Source organism: Ambystoma mexicanum, chromosome 10 (genome assembly GCF_040938575.1).
Source record: "Ambystoma mexicanum isolate Mex_15411 chromosome 10, UKY_AmexF1_1, whole genome shotgun sequence".
NCBI classification, from domain to species: Eukaryota; Metazoa; Chordata; class Amphibia; order Caudata; family Ambystomatidae; genus Ambystoma; species Ambystoma mexicanum.
The window spans coordinates 111,848,680-111,864,328 of record NC_090932.1 but is presented as its reverse complement, the minus strand read 5'-3'; the positions used below and the strand labels follow the sequence as shown (position 1 = coordinate 111,864,328).

The window sequence follows — 15,649 nt, the reverse complement described above, 5'->3', positions numbered from 1 at the left end:
TGTAAAGATAATTCTGCTAAAAGCCTCAAGACATCTGAGTAATTTGACCTGGTCCAAGGGTAATTCATTGAACTGGGTGGCTTCCCACAAGATTAATATTAGTGATTTGATTGTGCACCCTTTTCCGTGGTCTGATCACTTTTTTATTCAAATTAATGTATCATGCATGCAGCAGATAAGGATTAAGGTAGTAAAATAAATGTATGAATACATTCAGAAATGTGAGAAAACTATATCCAACAACTATGGCTATGGAGGAGTGGCTATTACCATTAGTAGCAGAGATTAAGAATCTGGACTATGTGGATGACATAGTTGAGGAAGGAGAGCCCAGTGGCCGCGCATTTGTCTTGGAAGCAAGACAACGCAGCGCCACACAGGTTCAAAATCCAAGCCTGCTCTTAGAAACCACAACGCTGGTATTAAGCGTATCATGAATGAACAATTTAATATAATAAATAAATAGTAAACATTGTCTGGAAACAACGCAGATGGCAGCTAATGCCTTAGCGCCACTCAGGACCAAGTTGGTATCAATAAAAAAAGTGATCATGTGGCTTACACACAACCTGCAAAAGCTTAAAGCTGCAAAAAATAAATGTTTTTATGCATGGAAAACATCTAGAGAGTGTAAGGAACTCATGGTGGCAACAGTAAAGACACACAAGTGATCACAGTTCAAGGGTGTTTATTGAACTTTATAATGGGTGAGATAAATGCCTAATTTAAATCTAAGATGGGAGCAAGCTACAACCATCAAATAATAATAAGGCAGTCGTAGTGGCGTCTTGTCAAATAAATAAGGGCCTATACTAAACAAAACTATTGCCAATCCTTACAACTAAATACAAGAAGAGTGTGGGATAGGGTTCACAAGAAAGAAAGAAGTGTTCACAAATGATAAATCAGGATGTCGTAGCGGGGGTCTCCCTTCCTCACGTTTCGAGCACGGGACAAGGCGGGACTCTGGAGAACAGCACATGCTTGAGCCTTCCAAGCACGACACTACAGTTCCGTTCTCAGGTATCGGGAACTCTGGTGGTTCTCTTTTCTGCAAAAAGTCTCTTGCCTCCGAGGACCTGATTGGTTCATAATAAACAGGAAAACAAAGTTGGGTGATCATTTTTCACCCTTGGATCCTCCTCTTCCGTACTCGGATCCACAAAAAGTTCTTCACGATATCGGAACCTTTGGTGGTTAAGTAACTTGTTTCCGAGGGCCTGGTATGTTCAAAATAACAAACGTTCCTTTCTGATTGCACTTGGGGGTGGGGGGTGGGAGTGGGAGGTGTTCTTCCAGGTTCAGATGGAGTGGGAGGGGTTCTTCCAGGTTCAGACCCCTCTCGAATATCAGCCTCCCTCTGTCGGGTTCACTATGGCTTGTATTCAAACACTTTTATCCGTTACATTCTCGTGTCGGTGGGTGATTGGTTTTCACCCCTAGGTGGCCCTCTTCTGAGCTAAGACGCTTCTTGAATGTTTGCCTCCCTCCGTCGGGTTCACTGCAGCTTTCCTCAGATCAATTTCATCTGTGGCATTCACAATTCTTAATGTCCTTTTGAACTTCTCACAAAGTTCTGTGATCTTGCACCTTAGAAGATTGCTCTTCGCCCTTAGGATCTCCCTCCACCGGGGTCGCATCCTCTTTGTAATTTGGGCCTCCCTACGTCTGGTTCACTATGGCCTATCTTTAATACAGTTCATCAGAATGCAGGGGTTTCCTTCTCCTAGCTTTCTTTCGGCATCCCTCTGTCGGGTTCACACTTGACTTTTTACACAGTTCACAATCTTCTCGGAAAGCTGGGTTCCCTTCCCCTACCTTTCCTCTGGCCATGGGTTGGAGACTTTCGATAGTATAAGGGATTTGACCTAACCCTTATAGGACCACTCTGACGCCTCACGCCCCCTTCCTAGGGCTTCTGGTTCTTGTAGTTTCAAAGAATAGGTCCCGGTCAGAATCTTTCGAATGAGCACCCATGTCGCGCCGGGCCCCTCTGCACCTCAACTGGGCTTTCTCTAAAGTTCAAACACATACACAAGTCCTTTGTCTTTCGGATTCCTTGCCTTCTAAAATGTTGCCACTTGCAACCTTGAGCTCAGCACAGTTCGGTTTGCTGTCCGCTTCCTCCGACTCACTGGCTGCGCTGAACCCGTTGGTATCTTTGATCTCACGAGTCAAGGATAGTACCACGGTAGCCAGCTTGCCTATCTGCTTGCGTTATTAAAGCGGGAGGCCTCCATTTACCATGGACATCTGCTGCCTCACACGCCAGCTGTAGCTCCCGGTCATATGATTTCCCTTTCGGGGGCTTCACAGGTCTAAGGTGAAAAGGGCAAGGGCAACTCCCCCTTTGTCGTCCTTCCAGGTCTCACCGCCTTTCTTCTCTGTTTGAACTGCTGGTTTGGTTTAGTAGTCTCCTCGTGCGTTCGGCCTTGCCCGAAGTGTGCTTTCGTGCTCCACCTTTTATCCCTGTGGGGAAGAGAAAGGGCTGTCAGTGTGTGGTTTCTGTCAATTGCCTGACTCTGCTTAACCCTTCTGTCTGGACATGTCAGGTAAACGACTAGTGTTCGTGTCGGAAAGGGGGAGGGGGGTAGAGTAAGTATCCTACTGGGTCGGATGGGTGAATGGTGTCATGAGGAATCCTATTCTTTGTCCTAGTGGGGTAGGTGAATTCTGAATGGTGAGTCTGGTAGGGTTTGTGAAATGAATAGGGAGTTATGGTGGTGTTTTGTCAAAGCAGATTGCAAGTTCGGAAATTAATAATCACAGGGATGTGGAGAAGAACAACTGGGAGTATTCGGGTAGGACACTTTGAAATGGGGATTCTGGGAGAGATAGTTTGCACGTGCAATGGGGTTTGGGTTCCTATGGGATTGTCATATTGAGAGGGTTTGCTGGATCCGGGTAAGAGTTTTATTGTGCGGAAGGGAGACTGATGTGGTACAGCCTACAAAGGTCTCCAGGATCTCGTCCTCTCATTCTTCTGCGGTGTAGTACCACATGTCACCTGGGGCATTTCCCCGAGCATAACCCTGGGCTTCCATACGCAGGTGATGCTCCCTCGCTCGTCCACCCCCAGGATTGGGATCTGAGAGAGCCAGCCCTTCTGTGGCCACCGGAATAAGGGATTCTCAAGGTCTGCTTGGGAGAATACTTTCAGGTTTCTCACTGGGAGGATAAGGACAGGGAGGCATATAATAAAGCCTCTGAAGTCTTTAAACTTGCTATTATTGAGGCCAAAAAAAACATGTTTGACCTTAGAATCCAAGAGGCCCGGTATGAGTCCAAAGAACTCTTTAAGGTCCTGATGGAACTGGAAGTACCATGTCCAGGTAAATAGGATGGTCCAATAAGAGATGTAGAGTGGGGCTCTTCAATTCTAGAGGCACTGGTGAGCAATGTTAGATATTATCAAGCAAAATATGGAGGTCAAGAGGAAAATGCTGGATTGTGCCAAGCCAGGGGCTAAAAGCACCACACGAAGACACTTGGGGTCGCAATTTAACTTTTGACCAGTAACAGAGGCTGAATTGGTGGGCATTATCAGTAAATCAAAAGCTACAAATTGCAAAGGGGAATCATGTCCAGCTAACACTATTAACGCCTGTACACCTGTGTTGATTGGATTTGTAACAAAATTTGTCAATGCCTCCTTTGCGGTAAAACAAGGTTCCGGGCAAAATTTAAAAGTGCATGGATTACTCCATAGCTAAAAAAGTCAGGTCTCTGCCCCTTTGAGCTGACTAATTAAAGGCCTATTACAAACGCTTCTTTCTTATAAAAAATGTTAGACCGTGTGGCATATTTACAGATTTTAACAATCATATTATTTGACATAAAAGGCAATCTGGTTTTAGACAGGGACCCAGCACTGAAAGGTCATTGTTAGATTTAAAGTCTAGCCTCGTACGTGTCCTGGATAAGGGACACACCGCACTCTGTATGCTATTAGACCTATCCGCAGCCTTGAACCTGGTGGATCATGCCGTGTTACTCACCAGGTTGAAGGGTGTGGCTGCATTTTCGGGTGCAGCTGCAGCTTGACTAGGATCATTTCTCAGAAACAGACTGTGTAGGGCTTGGAGTGATGTTGCTGAAGCAGCACCAATAGTGTTGCAGTTTGAAGTCCCACAGGGAGCTTGTTTGTCGCTTTTCCACTTTTTAATCTGTTGGAAGAAAATGGTATTGGATTCACTAATGCTGATGACCGTCATCCCACTATCTGGAGATTATGAGCAGGACACGAAAAGGGTGAATGATGTCTGATATAATTCCGGTCTGGTTGATGGAGAATGGTCTTGCTCTGAATAAGGAAAAGACTGAACTGATGGTCATAGGAACTGCACAGAAAATCCTAAAACTTGGAGCGGATTATAGGATTTTTTTAGGTAGCGGGATGCGACATAGAAACTAAAAAGAAAGTCAAAACGTTGGGTATTCAGTGAATCAAAATCTAAACATGAACAGCTTGGTCTCTACATCTGTATTTTATATCAAGCTGTTAGCACAAATGTGTCCCTACATCTCTAAGTTAAACTGTGAGACAATAGCAAGAGATATTATAGGGTGTAAGATTAACTATTGTAGCAGCATGTTAATTGGTATCAAGAAGGCAGAGTGTGCCAGACTGCAGGTGATACAAAATAGTGCTGCAAGGGTAATTTATGGACTTGGACGGGGAGACCATATAACCAAAGCAAGACATGAACTACATTGATTGCCAATTGAGGCTAGGATCGAGTTCCGTCTCCTGGTTATTTCGCATAAATGCCTAGTTGACACAAGTGCTGCATATCTGAGTGAGGCATTGTCTAATAAAGTGAATGCCAGAACTCTTAGATCAAATAATACTCATCGGTTGAAGGAGCCTAGATGTACATTCTCACAAGTTACTAAGTGTGCCTTCTTTGCGGCAGCCCCCAAAGCATGGAATGCAATTCCACCTGATCTTGGAGAAGTGAAAGTGACGGACATTTTCAAAAAGAAACTGAAGACTTTGCTCTTCAGATACTTTACACTAATTTGGTTACGATCCACTGCTCCTCTCTCCGGATCATCCTAGGTTGTGTTGTCCATCTTGTGCCCATAAGCCTGCGGGTCTCTAGGTGCACAGTATAAATCTATGAAGTAAAGTAAAGATAACCTTGATGATGGGGGGGGATTCTGAACTAGTTCCGCTCACCAGAGCGCAGGACTGTAGATAGACGAGCAGAGCTTTACCTTGAACTACATTGCTTGGCAGTTAGTGGTCCCAACAGCAGTATTCCGGCATTCCTCCTTTGGTCACTAGTGCTTTGGAGCCTTGGTTCCAGTGGTTGTATCCAGATTGTCTCCATATATGAGATCTTGGCCCGAGGGGAACCCTGCCTACCTATCGGGGGACCTGCAACATTCAAATCCCAGGTGGTTGTCTAATAATGGACAGCCAGCTCAACTACAACCATGTCTTTCCGCAGGGTCTGTATTCGGCATATCTGGAGCTCCATACCTCACCTAAAGAGGTTCCATGCACATACAAGTCTACTTACAGCACTCTGGCCGGAACCCATGGTGAAGATGCCCATATATGGCCACATCCTACCCATGCATGAGAGGAATATGGCAAAAGTACAGTGAAGCACAAAATCAGGGCATAAAACACATGGCCTGTGATTTTGAGCACTGTGGCTATTATCCATCTATCTATATTTATAAAAGTGTGTTGGTTTGTGGCAGGCGAAGCGTTGTTCCTTATATAATTCCACACCGTTTCACCAATCTGCACCACATTTATATAGATCCCTGTTAGGACTTTAAGGAAGGCATGGTATCAAACAGTGAAGACAGACACAGGTGATCACAGTTCAAGGGTGTTTATTGAACTTCAATGTGTTGGTTGAACGCCTATCCAAATCTAAAGATGGGAGCAAACTACGACCATCAAATAATAACACAGTCCTAGTCGAGTCTGTCAAAATAAAAGGGCCTATACTAATAAACATATTGCCAATTCTTACTTCTAAATACAAAAGGGTGTGGGACAATTGTGTATGCAAAAAAGAAAAGTGTTCAAGAAACCATATGTCAGGCTGGTTTAGCAGTTGGCTTTCCTTCCCCACGTGTTCAGCATGGGGCAAGGCAGCATACTCAAGCTTCACACCCACTCTGGCTTCTCTGCCACGAGGATTCAGTTCAAAGCAAAGGTATCAGGGCCTTTTGCCAAAGCTTCTTTTCCAATAACAGTCTCTTACTGCAGAGGGTCTGTCGCAATAATTAAGAACCTTTCACATGTACAAGTTCTTGTTTTAAATATTCATCATGGGTCTCTCTCCTTCAGGTTTGGACCCCTTTTTACCACAATGCTCACATCTGGTCTCCCTTGTTCGGGCTCGGACCATGGGTCTCCCTCATTTGGGCTCAGACCATGGGTCTCCCTCATTTGGGCTCGGACCATGGGTCTCCCTCATTTGGGCTCGGACCATGGGTCTCCCTCATTTGGGCTCGGACCATGGGTCGCCCTCATTTGGGCTCGGACCATGGATCGCCCTCATTTGGGCTCGGACCATGGATCGCCCTCATTTGGGCTCGGACCATGGATCGCCCTCAATTGGGATCGGACCATGGATCGCCCTCATTTGGGCTCGGACCATGGATCGCCCTCATTTGGGCTCGGACCATGGATCGCCCTCATTTGGGCTCAGAACATGGATCGCCCTCGTTTGTGCTCGGATCCTTTTAGCACATTATCCATGTTTGGTCTCCCTCATTCAGGCTCGGACCATGCAATCTCACTTTCTACGTTTTCCTCTTGATATCAAAAATCAGAGACTTTCGAATGTACGATGGGTTTGGCTTAAACGTCATAGGAACACTTCATACAATATTCTTTTTGTTTCTACCACCTCTTGGCTGGATACCTTTAAAGAGAACTTTGATTGCGGACCCACGCGGCTCTGGACAATTGATATCTTATCTTTGCTTCTAAAAGTTCAAACATTCATCAGCAATTCAGCTTCACTTGTGTCTTTCATCTCACATGTTTAACAATGTTTGTTCCTGCGCTCATTATACAATGTTGCTGCTTGCAACCTTGACTTCCACACAGACCGGGCTTGTATCGTTCTCCCCAACTCACTGGCTGTGTTGATCTCTTGTTGTGACTTTGCTCTTGGAGCCAAGGACGATACCATGGCGGCTACTGCTCCTCTCTGACTTGGTCAGCTATGCAGGACGGCCTCTGGTATCTCCAACACAGAATGCGCTATACTTTAGCCTGGCCTTACGTTTTGTGATTTACAAGTGTTTTGAAAGTAACGGTCTCCTGTCCGAAAGATTCAAGTGTATTTCCCTCCTTGCAAACCCTACTTGGTTTGCTGTCTTTCTCCCCTTGTTCAGCTACCTTCTCAAAACTGCTACTCCTTTGTGTGCTTGGCCTCGCTCAGAGTGTGCTCTCGTGCTCCGCCTTTTATCCATGCGGGTAAGTTCAATGGAAGTGAGTGATTGTCAGTAATTGCCTGACTTCGCCTGACCATAGGAGCTGGACATGTCAGGTATACTGCTCAGGTGTGAGTCTGTTTTCTCCCAGAGCAGGCTGCCCGTATGGAAGTGTTTGTGAAGGGACGTGGATAGAGTTCCTACGCATCCTACCTGGTAGGATGGAGCAAAGGTGTTACAGGGGGAGGGATAACGCGTCTCGCCATCCGGTGTCCCACTTCCCGAAGACCCTTCACCTAGGTGAACCTCCCACACTGGTCCACCCCCAGGGTCTGGATCCAAGGGCGATGACCGTGCCCAGGCCACCTGAGCGAGAGATCCCTGAAGACTAGCAGGTGAGTCACCTTCTGTTTTGTCACAGGACCTTATGGGGTATGTCAGCCAGCCACACACCCATTCTCAGTGCAGTTTACTTCAGAGTGAAAGGCACATCAAACGATAGGCGAATCGAATCGGAACAGCGACCTACAGGATCATTGATTTTCAACTGTTGATGAGTGTTGTCATGTCCGTCCACAGAACCCGTTTGGAGAACGAGTACTTTTTGCTAGTGCTTTATAAAATAAAAGGTGCACAGGAGTAAACCCAAAAATTTAAAAATTCAGTTAGCACAGTCAGGTGCCTGTCTGTGCAAAATAACCCTAGTCTGAAATTAATGAGAAAACAAGGTTTAGACACACTACTCTCCTTAAAGGAGGTACTAGTGCTGCATTGGACTTATAGGAGGGGGGGGCAGTGTCACCCTTCCCTTGTAGCCTTAAGGACTAGCTAGTGTCCCTAAAATGAAGTGCGTTAGGACAGAGAGTGAGGTTTGAAAAATACAAAAAAAATCCAATTAGTGTCTCAAATAGTCAGTAGATATGCCAACGGTTTTATTCAAGTAACAGGGAAATCTGCCTAAAGAAAACTCTTTCTTAACATTGGGCCTCATTCTAAGTTTGCCGGTCCGGAGACAATGGTACCGGAAAGCTTACCAGCACCTTTGTTTCCGGCCCAGCAAACTACACTGTGCCCGAAAGGTCTGACCCTACCGGGCACAGCGGTCACGGCAGGCAAAGCCTTCATGGAAGCACCATTAACAATGTGACTCTGAGAATGGGGATTAACGAAATTGCTGGCGCCTGACTTCCCAGCCCATGGACTTGGAATAGCCCAGAGGCACCGGGAAGTCAGGCGCCACTAATTCATTATAGGTCCGGCGGCAACCCGCCATTGTCTTATTGAACCCCTGACCAGAGGAATTCAGAAAAACCTCCCGAACACAGCCAATAAATTGGATAAATGAAAGGCTGCTTACTTTTTTCCAATAATAATTGGTTGCATTGTTCAATCTAATAAAAGGCTGTATCACAGGATCCTACTGTAAGAATGAGCCTTACATGTGAGGCTCCATTCCTTAATCCAGAGGTATGTTCCACTATTGGATCCAATTAAATGTTCCCTCCTTTGTTGACTAGTTCCATCTTCAGATTCAGAGAAAGCTTAAATCCTTGGACCCCAGGAAATGTTACATACACAGTTCCAAAAATAATATTTATCCTGAGATGCCAAAAGAGCTTGCATCCTTAGATTCCATGTAAGAGATATGATAGGGGTGTAAGATATAGGCATACATGACAGGGCTTCAACTGGGCTGAGAGCAACACAGAGCTCATCACACCACCACTAGAGGCACTCATTCCTTCTGCGTGAGGCTGCCTGCTGAGGTCAGGGGACCTACAAGAAGCATGCAGGGTCGATGTATGGGCTGCTCAGGGGACCTCTGACATCAAAACAGCCACTTGAATTCTTGTTTTGGGGTGACCCAGCCCTGGGTGACCCAGTTTAAGGGCAAACAACTAAGGACCAACCTCCAGCCTTTCCTCCAGCCTCTTTGCCTCTTCGCCTGTGAACTATTGCTTTACTGTGTCCTGCTACTTGCTTGTAAATACAAACTACATAATTGCTCAGCCTGGCTCTCGCCATGCACTGCTCTTACTGCCTGTTTCTCTTCCATTTCTTTCTGCACTCTCCAAAACCATTTCAACTCTCTTCCCATCCCTAGCACTCTTTTCCTCGACATCTCCCCTCTTCTCACTCACCTACTCTTTCTATCCACAAAACCTCCAACCCTAACTTTCATCACTCTTCCTCTTCTCACATCTACCCCCAGCATGCCTCTACTTCAGACTCAACATCACTATACTTCTACATCCCACTCTCTTTATATTGGTATTTGGAATGCACATTCTGTTTGTAACAAGACTTCCATTACCTCAGACTTCCTTCTTTCCCATTCGACCTCCTTACCTTTACAGAAACTTGAATTTCTCCCTCAAACCCTGCAGCCCTTGCTGCCTTTTACAACCTTGCCTATGCCTTGACCACACCATTTACCACTCTGCCCACCCAACTGGCAGGGGTAGTGGTGTAGGACATTTCTCGTCTCCCCCAATGCTTCCCTCCACAATAACTACCCCCCTGGCATTCATATTATGTCTCCCTATCAGCCACCTTGTCCCGCTGGTCAATTTATTGACCACCTCTCCCAACCAAATGACTCCCTTCCTCCCTTTTATCACCTTCTTTCCACTCATTGCCCACCCATTAAAATTTTAAGTCCCTCAAACGTATTCTCAACTCTCTGCCTCCAATATCTCTACTGCTGTTTCTCCCTCTGATTATTCCATCATCTTTGCCTCAATCTCCACTACTACTTCCACCCCTCTTCATCTACCTCTTCCATTTCCAAGCGCAAATTTCCCTCCTCCAATTTCTCCATCTACATCTCTGACCTACACCACTCTCTTCTCCAATGCAAAATTCACTGTTCCATCCACTGATGAAGCCTTCACTAACTTTAATGCTGCTCTTAATGCTCCCTTCTCCTCTTGCTACATTCACTCATAAACCCTCCCCTCCATGGCTTTGGATTACAGCTACCAGAAAAACCTTTGCACTTGGCAAATAACTAGACACTCCTTGGATTTCTAACGCTACCTGACTGTTTTTTAAAACTACTCCTCTGCTCTTGGCTCTGCCTCACATTTCGTCTCAATCATCTCAACCTATGTGGCTCTGAAAATCTCTCCACTCAATTATCTCACCTCCTAAACCCTCCTGCCTCTAAAATTTCCAACATTCAAAATACCATTGCAGATTATCTTCTACCCCCTGTAATGAAGCATGGTATCAATCAGTAAGACGGACACAAGTGATCACAGTTCAAGGGTGTTTATTGAACTTCAATTGGGTTTGAAAAACGCATATCTGATCATAAATCTAAAGATGCGAGCAAGCTATGACCATCAAATAATACAGTCCTAGTCGAGTCTGTCAAAATAAATAAAAGGGTCTATACTAATAAACCAATTGTCAATCCTTCTAAATACAAATGGTGCGAGAAACAATGTTGTGCAAAAGAGAAGTGGTAAAGAAATGTAATGTCAGGATATTCAAGCCATTGGCTTACCTTCCCCACGTTTTCAGCACGGGACAGGGTGACACAGTGGAGCTTAGCACACTCTGGCTTCTCTAACATGAGCATGTAGTTCAAAACCTCAACATCCGGGCCTTCTGTGTCAGTCTCTTTGCCATTCAAAGTCTCTTATTCAAGAGGGCCTGATGCAACTGTCATGACCCTCGCCCAAAACCCCCTCTGGCAAACCCATTGGGCAGGTGGAGTCAGGACTCGGGCCTCTAGAGCCTGGCATCCTCTTCAAAAGCCCTCATGGGGCCAGTCCTGGCGCCTATGGCGCCAGGCTCATACACCATGAACAACAATGTGCTTGGGAACTACTTTATTGTATTGTCAGCCAACATGGAGGTATCCACATAGCTTGGTTCCCTAAGAACCAAGCTATGCGGACTAGTGTTTTGGGTGTGGCAGGCCTGGAACTACTTTCCCTGGTACTACTTTACCTGGGTTATATAAACCACACCCTGACTGCAGAACATGCTTCATGTTACTTTGCAGCTTGAAACGTGACGCTCACCGTGTCCAGCTATTCCCTCGAACCTCGTAGAAGCAGAACCTGCAAGGAGACAAAAGGAACATCATTAGCAGCAGCATCTTATTTGCAGTCTTCATCTTTAAACACTCGCAGCTACTGAGAACAGCTTCCTCGAATCTGCATGCCTCCCGGACACAACGACCTGAAAGAGGAAGATGGAGGCAACATTAAAGAAAGCTGTAGATACATTTACAAATTACAAACTGCTCAAAAGGCTTACCTGGCTGGTCGCCTCTCGGTTGGCACCACTCCGGACATTCCACTCGCGCTGAAGAACACTGCGACCAACAACGAAGGAAAACACAGGTTAGCAAAGGCAAGACTTTGCAGTGCTGCGCATAGCGCCTACTTACCGCATCATAGTGCTCTTAATGCGCCATCATTTACCAGCGGGGCTCAACCAAGCCAGTTCGCTGCACTGAAGCTCTGCATACCTAAGGGAGAAAAAAGAGACATTTTAAACAAAGAAAGGCATGCAGGATAGAAACAAAACTAAAGAACAGTAATAAGACCTACCTGAACAATATCAAACAGGCCGGCGTCGGTGAAGTAACTGGACCACACTAGCCTATGAAAGACGACGCGCCCCTGCAAAGAAGGCAGGATGGAGAGCACGCCTAATTCTACCACAAGGTGAGGAGAGTGCGCCAGAGGGACTGAAAACATACGGAGGTGGAGGGAGGATACTTACCCCAGTCGGTCAATCTTGAACACAGTCCTCCTGTATTTTCAGGCAGAACCTTCCCCGCAGACCACATCAGGGCAAAGCTGAGAAGCATACCAGCGATTAACCCGGCTGGGTGACGTCCCTGTGGAAACCAGGTGAGCGTAACAGCAACACAACAAACATTAAAGTTCCTTTCGTCTTAGGATTTCACATATACAACTTATCTGGTGATTTACTGTTCACCCCTGGTTCCCCTCTGCCGGGCTCAGACCCACTTTAACACAAAACCTTCAATTGGTCTCCCTCTGCTGGGCTCAGACCAAATTTATCGACTTTGAAAACTTCCTCTACTTCATCAAAATTGAAGAATTTCAATTGTGCACAGGATTTTGCTTGACCCGTCGCAGGACCACTTTGATTCACAAATACTTGTTCCCTTCTCAATATAACCTTTTTCTCACTTTTGCCACTTCTAAACTGAATGCTTTACAGAGGCCTTCGATTGAGCACCCAATTACTGCCAGACCACTCTATCAAAGGTATTGTATCTTGCTTTTAAAGTTCAATCACTCATCAGCATTTCAACTTTACTTCGTCTCTTCTCACACACGTTTTAACAATGATCGGTCCATCGCTTGCCATACAGTGTTGCTGCTTGCAACCTTGGCTTCAACACAAACCGGTCTTGTATCAGTCTTCCCAACTCACCGGCTGTGTTGATTTCACTGACATGGCTTTGTTCTTGGAGCCAAGGACGGTACCAAGGCAGCTAGTGCTTCTCTCCGCCTTGAATACTGACTTAGCAGGGCCCTGGGTATCTCCGACACACAATGCAGGAGTCTTCAGCCCAGTTTCCTGGTCTTGCGCTTTCTATTCTCAAGGTTTCTAGAAAGTAACGTTTGTTTGTCGAAAAGTTCAAGGGAACTTCCCTCCTTGTGATCCCCTTCTGTTTTGCTGTCTTTCTTCTCTCGTTCAGCTGCCGTCTTGAAACTGCTGTTTTGTCATGTGCTTTGCCTCGCTCCGAGTGTGCTCTCGTGCTCCACCTTTTATCCATGTGGGGAAGCTTAATGGAAGTCAGGTGTGTTTGATGGTCAGGCAATTAATTGCCTGACCTCACCTGACCATGTATATGGCTCGGTTGTTAGTCTGTTTTCTCCCATAGTGGGCTGTCCGTGGGAAAGTGTTGGAGTTGTAATGGGGGGTGTAGAGTTCCTAAGTATCCTACCTGGTATGATGGGCTAAAGGTGTTACAGGGAAGGGGGTACCGCATCTCACCATCTGGTGTCTCACTCCTCGAAGACCCCTCACCCAGGTGATACGCACCCCCAGGAGCTGGATCCAGAAGCAATTGCTGTGTCCTAGCCACCTGGATGACAGATCCCCAAGGACTAGTGGGTGAGATGCCTTCTGGTTACTCACCCCCCCACCTACTCATTTTTTTCTTCATCCTCCTCTCCTGCGACAATGTCTTCCTTTGCCCCCACTACCTCAGATGAGACACTTCATGTGCCCCCATCGGCCCTCTATCCCTGCACATAATGGAACTTGTAGCTCTTGGTGTTGCTCCATATCTTACTTCCCTCTTCAACTCCTCTGTTGACAGTACCACTTTTCCATCATCCTACAAGTTGGCTACTGTCATCCTTACCCTGGACTAGATCCTAACTGTTCCTTGACACACACTCTCCAGGATCTTCTTCAATCCGACTTCCAACCTCTAAACTCTACTGAGTCAGCACTCTTCAATGTCAGCAACTACATCTCTTCCGCTAGTCATGCTAACTATTCATCTATTCTTATTCTTCTCAACCTCTCTGCTGCCTTTGATACCATCAACCAATCTGACCTTGCCTCAACACTATCTTGCAAAGGTATTCGGGACAAGGCTCTCGATTGATTTGCTTCATATCTCTTCCCCCAGACACTTCCAGGTGTCTTGGAATAGCTTTATCTCTTGGGACAAAATGCGGGATTCTGTCACTGCTCCCCAAGGGGAGCCTTTCCCTGTGAGGTTAAGGAGGGGAGCCCGCTCCGCAATACACAGTCACCAGGGGTAGAAGCAAGCGATACCTCACCAGGAGAGACTTCATCCATGGGGACAAGAACTCCACTTCTGTAGAAGAATTCTCTCTAAGCCACATCCCACTAAACCTCCTTCCAGAACATCTGGTGAACAAAGGGAAGAAGAATCCCTCAGAATGTGTTATTGTCATCCAAAATACTAGAATCTATGTGATCACTGCGCTGCCCGTAATTCCGCCGATGGAAATTTCGATGACCATTACAGCGCAGTGATCAGATAGACCACTGTGGCCCGCATTCCCCTACACCTTCACCCCCTACCTGGCCAATTACTTAACGGATGCACACACGGAAGTGTGCCGCCAACTTCCCTAGATCCCTGCCGTGTCAGTTCCCACCCACTTATGTGGGTTGACGCAGGCGCTGCAGGGTCTTTTTTCTTTTCCTATACACTTTCGTGTCCCTCGCTCTCAAATTAACGGAAGCAGCGGACACCGCTGCAACCCCCAAACCCCATTGCCATGACTAAGAGGAGCGGGGGACACCCCTGCAACCCCTGCTTCCCTTAGTCGCAGTAATGGGGGTCATCATTTGTTTATGCGCAAATGCGCCATTTTTGTACCAGGCAACCTTATGTGGTCACAGTACTGGTACGATTCTGAAATACTATGATGGCACCTGTAAAGGAAAACTTTAATCATACAGAGACAAAGAAAAACAGTGGAAGAGTAATGATCATGACTCAAAAACAAAGGAAGGACTTCTAACGCTATGCTGGGGGACGTCCCACCATAGTGTAATAAGAGAAGGGGGCAGAGACCTACACAGAGAGCTCTCCCACGAGTTTCAAATCATCTTGCAACAAGAAATGGAAAGAAGATCAGGCTTGCAGCATCCCATGCAGACCGAAAGACCAGGTACAGCAGCTTGCTCCCTGCGATTATCCTCCCATCCTTGCCACCTCTCATGCCCCCTGAGCTCCCTCTAATTTACGCTCTCTCCCTCTCCTCGCTTGCTTACTATGGAATGATCTTCCTCACCGCACTACTCTGACTCTCTCCACCTTTCTCAAGAAACATTTTTACAGCATTATACGACACCTCATCTCCCTGTTCTCCTTACCCCCTACCTCCATCCTCCTAAATGTAGCACTTCCTCCACTATGCCATTCCTATAACATGCTCTACTGTCTTCGTCCCTGTTTTTCTACCACCCCCTGCATTTACAATCAAAGTTGTTGGAGTTCTACTCCTTGTTTATTATGTTGTTGCACTATAGTGCCTCAAACCCCCATAAGTGATTATTAGGTTTGCCCTCAAGTGTTTGTAGATCATATGCACATCCTCTCCCCTATTGTTAAAACGCTGGTCCTCCGCTCTGTCAATCAATGGTAAAAAATGGGTATGCATTTTTCTCCGCAAACTTGCATTGTTTTTGCTGTAATTTACATAAATAAAAAAATGAGTGCAATTAGTTGTCTTAAGTTATTTTCATA

The 15,649-nt window shown here is 46.1% G+C and overlaps 1 protein-coding gene across 1 annotated transcript in view; it reads left to right on the top strand.

Moving 5' to 3' along the window:
- Positions 1 to 15,649, top strand: part of DOCK5 (dedicator of cytokinesis 5) — a 1,209,967-nt gene that overhangs the window by 749,662 nt on the left and 444,656 nt on the right. The gene's annotated exons all lie outside the window — the stretch shown is intronic.